Source organism: Diplotaxodon limnothrissa, linkage group LG20 (genome assembly GCF_057381915.1).
Source record: "Diplotaxodon limnothrissa isolate DT_005_m linkage group LG20, D_limnothrissa_male_GT1.1, whole genome shotgun sequence".
NCBI classification, from domain to species: Eukaryota; Metazoa; Chordata; class Actinopteri; order Cichliformes; family Cichlidae; genus Diplotaxodon; species Diplotaxodon limnothrissa.
Window position 1 is genome coordinate 10,254,390 of NC_140615.1, and position 10,202 is coordinate 10,264,591.

The 10,202-nt window shown below is 39.1% G+C and overlaps 1 protein-coding gene across 1 annotated transcript in view; it reads right to left on the reverse strand.

Moving 5' to 3' along the window:
• The window catches only part of LOC146610583 (helicase ARIP4-like), an 83,594-nt gene extending 75,927 nt beyond the window's left edge, over window positions 1-7,667 (reverse strand). The window contains exon 1 of the mRNA XM_085344989.1: window positions 7,570-7,667. The gene's annotated coding sequence lies outside the window, so the exon portion shown is untranslated. The remainder of the gene's footprint in view (window positions 1-7,569) is intronic.
• Between the last annotated feature and the right edge of the window lie 2,535 nt (window positions 7,668-10,202).

Consider the following 10,202-nt stretch of genomic DNA (forward strand, 5'->3'; position numbering starts at 1 on the left):
AAATTTTGGTATAGAGCAAAATTTTATATAATCACAACCCTTGCTAGTACTGGGTTGCACCTCCTTTTGCCTTCAGAACTGCGTTCATGCTTCATGGCTCGTATTCAAGACCCTGGAAACATTTCTCAGAGATGCATGCCAGTCCATGATAGCATCACACAGTTCATTTGTCACTATACATCCATGATGAAACTCTCCACTAAATCTCAAAGGTGCTCTATTGGATTGAGATCTTGTCATATGGACACACTTATTCAGTTGCTTCTATTAACAAGCAGCTGAATAAGTGTAAATAATAAAAGGCATGTCAGTGGATGTATGTGTATTCCTTTTGTTCTAGTAGGCCAGTTTCCTAATCTTGGCTACAAAAAGCAACCCTCAAATCACATGTTGACCTACAATCATGTTCAAACAGGAATCCAAGCATCTAGCTATGCACACACACAGTGCTGTAATTTAGATAGAACAAAGAGAAGAAAGTAAACAAGATGATAGACATGCAGCAGGTGTAGCTATGGATACTGGACAACAAATGACTAATGTCAACAATAAATAGGTGCATTTACACAAGCAGTTATCATAACCACTGCACACGCAGAGACATGCGCAAAGAAAAAAACTGAGAGGAGAGAAGAGAGAGCTTGCTTATCAGAGGTCACAGATCAAACATAAAAACAATGCTAACAAACACTGTTCCCTGGACTGCCACACACCCACACACCCAAGAAGTATCGGGTCTCTTGGAATCTTCAACATCCTGCAAACGAATTCAACCTTTACCACTGGGTTAAGTGGAAGATGCACAAGTATAGCTGTACTAATAAACACACTGAAGAGGGTTGGCTGTCATAGACACTGCAATACTGCGGATCCTAAACTGAACCACATCTGACCAAAACTTTTGAAATTCTCATATCTTAAGATTGTTTGCTTTAGTAAGCTGTGTAGTTTATATTTGCATATGTACAAGAATTCATGGATTCGAGAGAGAAGGAGAGACTTAACAGAGCAATGAGTAAATTTTTAACCCCTGTGGGTCACCGTAGCATCATAGACCACAGTCACACAGACCGCAGTAACACAGACCCATAGGGACCACTTGTGAGCATCTGGTCATGAGAAATAAAGTGTACAGACTAGTCGGATACTACCACACAAACTACGGGTGACTGCTAGCAAACAAAGCAATTGCAAGGAGGTTTTGGGTCCAGCACCTGTACAGTTTAAGAAATTTGACATTTGAGCAACTGTTGCAGAACAATTTCCTTTCAGGGATTATTACAATAATTTGTAATCTGAAAATGTCACCAAATATTTGTCACGAAATAAATGAATGAACTCTAATAACTGTGACAGAAATCCTGCAGTGGATAGCTTCACCATTATTTAAATGCAGTTTACAAACACTGAGATTCAAACTGAGACCACTTCCAATGAGTTCACAGTGTGTTACTGAAAAGAAAGGAAAAAGTGGCCGATGAAAACTCAGAGATGTGAACAGACTCTATCCTCTCAGATATCTAGCACTGAAAATCTGATACATCACAGCAGACTTGCATTCATCAATACAATCCTTGACTCTGGGAGTAAAACTTACAACTGAGCAGGTGCTCAGAAAGAAGATGTTAAATCATTAAAAGTTTAGTAGGATGAGGCCCTGAAGGGATCATCTCAGGGGTGTGTAGGATTTTTCCACAAGACAGGCTCGGTAGTAACTTTCCATTAAAGGAAAAAGCATTCAGGAGACAACCCCTATGCTCAACTGTTTACCTTGCTACAGCTAACAGCCCAGATGCAGCTGCTACCCCCACCCCATCCCCCTGTTTTAATTATACTGTTAGACAAGACACAGTGTAATAAATCAAAACATGACATCGAATTTTGAAAATGAGAAATATCAGACTCTTAAGGAACATGAAGGCAGGACTTCAAATTAATTCCCCACTGAATGTGTAAAGGCCTGAAGGGTAGGAAAGTCAACACGGCCAGGCTTTCTCTGCATTAGCTGACTCAAGAAAACCCAAAACTCCAGCTGGAAATAACGGGTATCACGATGGTGGTTATCAGCTTTCTCTATTAAGCTGGACTTTCCGCTTCAGGCTCTGTGCGGCCCACATGAAAGCGCCCTTTCAAGCATCATATGACTCTTCTCCTGCACAAAATGATTCCTATGAGTGCCACCGGCTCCAATCGGAGAGATTATCAGCTGATCATAGTAAAACAGTGACACAAATATATAAAGAACATAAAATTTTTAACAGTCAAGGCCAACACCGTTGCAAATACAAGAGATTAATGTTGAGGAAAATCCTTAATCTGGTGATCGACTGCACAGTGCAGTAAAATTGACATTTTAATTTGAGTGAATATATTTATTTTATCACAGTGCCCTCTCAGAGCTATTTATTTCTAATGTGACTGCTGCACATTAGTCTGAAACTTTAAAGTAGAGACATTTAAACATTAAATGTTCCTGTCCCACAGCCTAATAGAAGAGACTTTGAAATTGCTTTAGTTCGTTGGAAGATCAAAGTGAACTTGATTAAACAGGTATTCTTACTGTGTGTTTTGTGCAGTAGTAGCTGCAATTCCAGCAGTGTCAAACAGGCTTATGAGCAGTAACTAGGCAGTAGTAAGCTACAGCTTAACATGCACCTAAAAACATGTTCTCCCAGCAGAGAATCTCTATCACACTTACAACATGCTGTAAGTAAAATAATTAGTGAAATCGTGGTGCTTCTGGTCATTTTAAACCCAGTAAAAAGAGAATGACGTTTGTGACACTGAAAACTCTGACTACATGTTCGACATAGCTCGATAACCTACTAATCCCTCTTCATAGCATACCCCTATGGCCACACCAAGGTTTGCTGAGTACTGCAGAATTCGGCTACGTTGGATTTTTTTGTGGATTGGCTAGAGATATTTTACATTTATAAATAAAAAACATTTTAAAATTGCTTAACTTATTTAAACCAATCCGATCATAACAACATACATATACAAATACAGACACTCATAACGTGCCCCAATCATCTCCACCACTTTGGTCCTGCCTTCTCACACCAACTCTGGGCGTACTGGCTGGTTTTGACTGGCTGTTAACTGCTATTTCCTGCACATACTGGAGATAATGTTTCAGCAGCCTGAGTTACACAAATAAAGATGGTATAACAAAGTCTCTCAAAGTTTTAAGTGCTTTGGTTTTATGACAAGTCTGGTTTAAGCTTGTCATGGTCACTCTGACGAATGGTGACATCACAACTGCTGCCACTCGCCACGCTTTTGCATCGATATGCTTGTCACACCACAGAGCCCTCAAAACCATTACAACTGGTGTGAAGAACTGAGTATAAAGGAGTACTTAGTACTACTCTTACACTCCACTGATGCTGAGGGTTTTTTATTCTGATGGGCGACATCATTCGGGAGAAGCCACTCTGCTGCTGCCATTAGTTACATCCCTGTCTCCAGATTTCTTTTCACTGGCTGAGGTTTTTACGCTCATACATAAAGAGAACAGTCACAGACTTCAAACCACTCTTCCGCATGCAGTTTTAGACAGAAGTAACACTCAGCATGTTCACTGCTGTAAGCTAGACAGCAGTCGCTCTCTGCATCTGCCCCTCTGTTCTTTACACTCAATTAGCCACAAGAAGAAAAATGAGCCTTTTGCAAAATTTCACACTTCCTCCATCAATCCTGATGTGTCACAGTAAAAAAGAGAAATTGCTGACAATTCCTCTATTAAAGATTTTAAAATGACATTTAGTTAGGTTAACTATTACAGTAGGTCAGAGACACAGTGGCTCATCCACCCCACTCGTGTTGGTATTACGAATTTCCTAAAACATGAGAAGCACCGGAGCTCAGTCCCTCAGCTCCGTCGTTCTTTCACTCGTTCTCTTTCCATTTCTGCTCCACTGATTTACATTTTCTGGCCACAAGGAGAGATAAAGTAAAACCAAATCTCTAGTTAATCCGAACTCCCTGCTGTGATGTTTCACTCAACTCTGAAAATTAGCATCTGACCCAGGTCAGAGCGCCCTGCCTGGCATCCATCACTTTCTATCTCATTGTGGTTTTTGTCCCCCGTCTTTACAAGAAGCGTAGGTCAAAGAGACACTTACAACACTCACCCGCTGTTTAGGACTCAGTATGGGAAGCAGTGAGCATGACACACATGCCCTCTTCTATAACTCAAAGACAGATATTCTTTCCCGATTCCCTTGTTGGCACATTCATCTGCAGAAAGTACATTTAGTAGACAAATATCCTCCATCCTTTATTGTTTATTTTTTAACTACATGAACACATCTCACCCTAACTGCTTTGAAACATTTGATAAGTGAGAACTAAAAGTGCATTTTCGACTTCGCCACCAGCGCTATCATGCTAGTGCGGGCAGTTCTTCCCCTTATATCGTCAAGCAGATGAAATCTCATCTGGTGCTCAACCCCCATCACCATACATAAATGTCAAGCAGGCCAGCGGTAGCCACCTTGCTCCCATCACTCCTGTGCTGTTTCTAGGGATGTGTTCCTGTACTGAGCTGCCTGCTGAGCTCATTAGCAGGAACAGACCGAGTGATGTAAGGGTGACTGGAGGGATGAAAAGAGCACTACAGGAGCGTCCCCAGATCATCCTTTCAAAATTATACTGAGAATCTGGATCTAAACAGAACCCCCGCAAAAATGTAATTAACCAATCTTGACCTGTGTTTGAAGTATGCAAGCCTGCAAACAGTATTTTGTTCAAGAGAGCGCGAGAGAGGAAACAAAGGCCAAAACTGGACAAACACATACACGGCCAGATTTGACAAGTCTGGGAGTTTGCCAACCTGATCATATCAAAGCTTGAGTTTGAATCATTCCAGACAGTCTTAAGTAAGAAAAGACGCAATGTAACCTTCAAAACGGTACTTCAAATTCATCTCTACCAGCAGCACAATAAGTTTCACTAAAAAAAACCAAAAAAACCCCCACAAAAAAAACCCCAAAAAAACACAACACTTGACGGCCAGTTAGTGAAGCGTTTAAGATTTATACAGGAGCTTGATAGAATTTTTTTAAAAGTAAAGAGGCTTCCATAAGCTCAGGTTGCAAAACCAGAGTTTGTGCACTTCTAATGAGCTTTAAAGTAGAAATGTGGTATGCTTCAACTCTCTTTCTTCTCGCAGCTTTCTTGTCATTTCTTTAAGTAGTCTGCAGGAATAGTTCTCCAGGCTTCTTGAAGGACATTCAAAGCTCTTTTTAAGTAAACAACCTTTATTTGTCTCATACACAATTATACAGGGTACAACATGTAGTGAAATTCTTGAGCTGCAGACATAGCCACGCCATTCCAGGGCTTTGTTTTAAGAATGGGGGGTCTAGCCAGGACCCTTACTGGATACCGGGTAGGAATCGAACTTGTGACTCCCGCTCCGAATGGGGTGTAGTCTTACCACTACACTATCCAGAGCCAGCATATTTTGGATGTTGTCTCCCTTTTTTTCGGTTCTCTGTCAACTATGTTTCCACACTGCTTCAATAACGTTCAGGTCCAGGCTCTGGGGAGGCCAGTCTATGACTGATTCGTGTTCTCTGGTGTTTTTTTCTGTCCCAATATGCTTTTACTACATTGGCAGCATATTTGGGATAATGGTCATGCTGAAAAAATTAAGCTGTGGCACAATCAGGCAATTTTCATATGGTGTTTCACGGTAGATCAAAATCTGATGGTATTTTTCTGTGTTCATAATTCTAACAAGATCTCCAACACCACCGGCTGAAATTCAGTCCTAAACCATGACAGAGCCCTTGAGGATGTTATTTTCTAGTTCAGTTCTTGAGTAATCTGGCATTCCTCAGCCCTTTCTCCCAGTTTCCTTTAAGAATGGCTTCTTGACAGCCAACGTTTCACTGAGACCATTTCTGATGAGGCTTCAGTGAACAGTCGCTGGATGGACAGAGGACCAGATGCATGTCTAAGGTCATGAGCCAGGTCTTGCATTTTTTAAGTGTTTTTCATGACTTGCAGGCACTGTTCATCTGCTGTAAATAGTTTTTTTAGGCCACTTCTTCTTTTGTCCTCCACTTGTGTAGTTTCCACAGATTCTTTAGAGACACTGTACCTCATAGGTGTCAAACTCTGGCCCGCGGGCCAAATTTGGCCCGCAAAGCCATACCAAATTACTATTAGAGCTGGCCTACTGGTATTATACAGCTAATATATATATTGTTTAGTATTAAGCTTTGCTTGTTCCATATTCAGTTTTTCAGCAAAACGTGTTTGAGTCCATAAGAAAAGATTCATTCTTATATCTGGAGGAATAAATATATTTCAATAAATATTAACGTTAGCCCGCGACTTTGTTCCAGTTTTGAATTTTGGCCCACTGTGTATTTGAGTTTGACACCCCTGCTGTACCTCATGCTATGTTACTTTCTTTTTGGGGATAACCTTGTTGCAAAAAAATACTATGTTTATGTCTGTCAAACCATGTTGTTGGCATTTTCCACAGATTGAATCAAAGAAATTGAAGGAACTAGTTTTTGTAGCAGGCTGCTGGTAACCAAGTACCTTAAAATATAAAATAAATTGCTAAGTTGTCCGTTAAGTATAAACACAACACAAGTTCTTCTAGTGATCTAGGTATCCTTTGTTGTGCTTTAATCCTTCATAGCCCGGTGTTAAATGGCAACCCTCTGGTCCGGTACAAGGACCGGACTGAAAATTGAGTGAAAACTTTGAGAGACCTTCAGAAAGCCTGGAGAACTATTTCCTCAAGGAATAATTAGAAAGTGTGGCTCCTTGAAAACAAAAAATATAAAATCCTCTGTACTTTTGCACAGTGGTGTGTGTGGGTACAGTTAAATAAACTGCCATACTTCTGCGCAGATGCACTTTCCTCTGCACTTTTAACTTCCGTGTTAAGACAACTGGTATATTCCAGTGCTTACAGATGCTCACTGCTGTATATTTGTGGAAGCCTTTTGTGTCTCTAGATGGAGCTGTGCAAAGTCCTACAAACTGTCTCGAGTGATGTCATTTGGTTGAAGCTGTGCACAAGTGTGACAAACGAACTGAAAAGCAAGTGGAGAAGTTAAAAAGTGGCTGTGAAAGATCCCGGGAATACTAACGCTTAAGCTGCTGATGGTGCTAATCGGCATCCTAATAAACAGAAAGCCTCAGTTTACATAAGTCTTTACATAAGTCACTTTCCTTATGCTTTCCCTTCATAGCCTAACTGTTAAGTAACACCTATCCGCTTCTTATTTAATGTGTCCCCCTGACTGCATCTCTGTGTCGGCTACTTCTTCCGAAGTCCTGCTATAGAAAAATTAACACGAAAATGAAAGCAGCGTGCTTGCTTGTTTCATAACACAGAAGAGGGGGGGCTGCAACAGCAATGCAGACAGGAGGAGGAGGAAGCGAAGAATGGGTGGGGGGTGCAAGTGCAGCATGCTCCTCTATTGTCTGGAGCCTAATTGACGCTCCAAAATAGCCCAACAGAAGAGGGGAAAATGCTTTTAGCAGGAAGAAAACATTCGAAAGCGGACATTAAAGCCGGCGTGTGTCTCTCACCTTCCGTCCCCGTCTCTGCGATGAGTCCCTTCAAGTAAAAAAAAAAGGGGAAAAAAAGCTTTTATTTAGGAAGTGGTAATGAGAGGCAGGGCAGGCTTGGCCGCTTTCACCCATTCATCGGTTTCTTACTGAAAGAGGAGGGTCGGTCCTGTTGGTCCCTGCACGCGCTCTGTACAGGAAAAAAAAGCCATTACGAAAGTTCCGGAAGTGCCCGAGCATCCAAAGTGTTGTGGGCTCCAGTGCTGGTTAGCAGAGGAAAGGACTGCATGAAAGTTAAACTGTCAAATGTTATTTGATGCGTAATACGCGGTTCATTTTGTTCGCCTTTGTTGCATCATCCAAAAATATAATTTAGTAGTTGTTTAAAAAAACAACAACAACATACTTTGTGCAAAAACAAAGAAGAAGAAAGCCTGATATATAGCGAAAAAACAAACAAAAAACCCCCAAAATATAATTTTGAAAATTTTATAATCTATCGGCAAAACGTCTGGATGTGTAAAACCTGCTTATAGCTTACCTAAGATGGCCAAGATCAAGAAATTAATTTAATAAACTGGTATTAACATAATGCAATTTCCTGTTCAGATGTCCGATGATTTCCGAATAAGCGCCCATGCATGCAAGTGTTTCCAATCAGTCTGGCTGGCCTCTGAAGTTCTAAGTGTCTCATATATATATATATATATATATATATATATATATATATATATATATATATATATATATATATATATATATACACACACACACATACACATATATATATATATATATATATATACACACACATACATATATATATATATATATATATATACACACACACATACATATATATATATATATACATATATATATATATATATATACATATATATATATATATATATATATATATATATATATATATATATATATATATATATATATATATATATATAAACCGAAATTGTATTTGTCTGCTATATTTTTAATGCTCATTTTGAATTGGATACCAGCGAAAATGCTTCTAGCTGGGACAGTGACAACAAAAAGTCTGTAAAAGTTGGCCAATCATATAAAATACTGTTTGATGCTACTACTTAAAGGTGCCTGTATAGCTTAAAGAATGTGCAGCTCTTTGCATTGTGTTTTGTTTTGTTTTTTGTTTTTGTTTTTTGATTTTTTAGATCTGGACAGAATGTGCTCTCATGATAGTATCACAACTGTGTAGTGTGATTACTGAATAAAGGTATTCCATATACAACACATGAAACCTGAATATTGGACCAATATTTTAACTTCTAAACATTCATTTTAATGCCCTAAATATTGTTTTTGAGAATGTTTTTAATAGAAAGGATATGCCACAGTAGGTGCATCAGTGCACCAAGCCTAATGTTGCCAAGCTCACGCAGCCATGCCAGCACAAGTCTGGCCCACTTACGTGGAGTTATGTCCTAAATAAACTCTCCAGCTGAATAACTGCATATCTAACAGAGTTTGAATTTTGCGGTATGCACAAAGCCGCTGGTCTCTTTCCCATTGTGCTACTTAACTGTTTTCAGCATTTTAAAAATAAAAAAATTGCATGCACCATAAACAGGAAAAGGTTCTTTCATAATATTTTGCATTCTGGTTTCACCTTATTTACTGACTGCTAAACCAGTTATAACAAGCTATAACAAGTTAACAGCATGTGGATTTTTTCTGTTGTTTTGTTTTTTAGTTCGGTTAAATCAGGAGGATTTTTAGAAAGAACGACATTTCCATTCTAAAACCCAAAGGTCAGCCTTGGTTTGGCTGCTTCATAAGAAGAGCTCATGATTAAAGTGGAGCAGATGATTTCAAGCCAGCACATCAGTATCATCTAGTAAGTCGGGACTCTTCTCTGAAGCAGACCTGTACCCTGACATCTTTCTCCAGCTGTTGACCAGAATACAGATTTCAAAAAAAGAGCAAGTTTTTTTTTGCTTTACAGTATCTATTTCTGTAGATTTTAAGTTTTTGTATGTGTGTTTTTAATATTTAACAATTTAAATACAATATGTAAGCTGGCTGAGCATAGATCAGTGACTTCACGATCAGATGATTTTGTTTATTTTGGACTAAAAGACTCTGATTCGTGTTGACAATATGTATCATCATCTCTGCAAAACCAAAACTGAAACTCAAAAATGTGTCAGGTGTCTCATTTGAAAGAGAACAGCTGACTGTAATGTCAACTCGACCATGCATGTGAACAGTCTGCCTCTCCAGCTTCTCCCTAATCCTTCTAAACATGTTATACATTAAACGGGGTTAATATTCTCCGTTATGAAACTGATCAGCAGGTGGTCTGCTTCACACATTCCTGGACTGATGGAAAAACATGGCTCTTTTTCATATTGATATGGCTCCCTCTTTTGGTAGATGGTCCGCATAACACCAGATTATGGAATTTAAGCAAAGGTCTGACACACAAGGGTGTGATGATCTGTAAAGAAATGGTTAGATACTGCACACCAAAAACAAATAAAATAAATAAATTATATTTAATACACATATCATATTTAAAAATTCTCAACATTAAAAACACCAGCCCATCAACACCTTTTTAATTTAAAATGTGTTTAAATTGACTAACAGCTGTATCCTGTCCTAAAAACCAG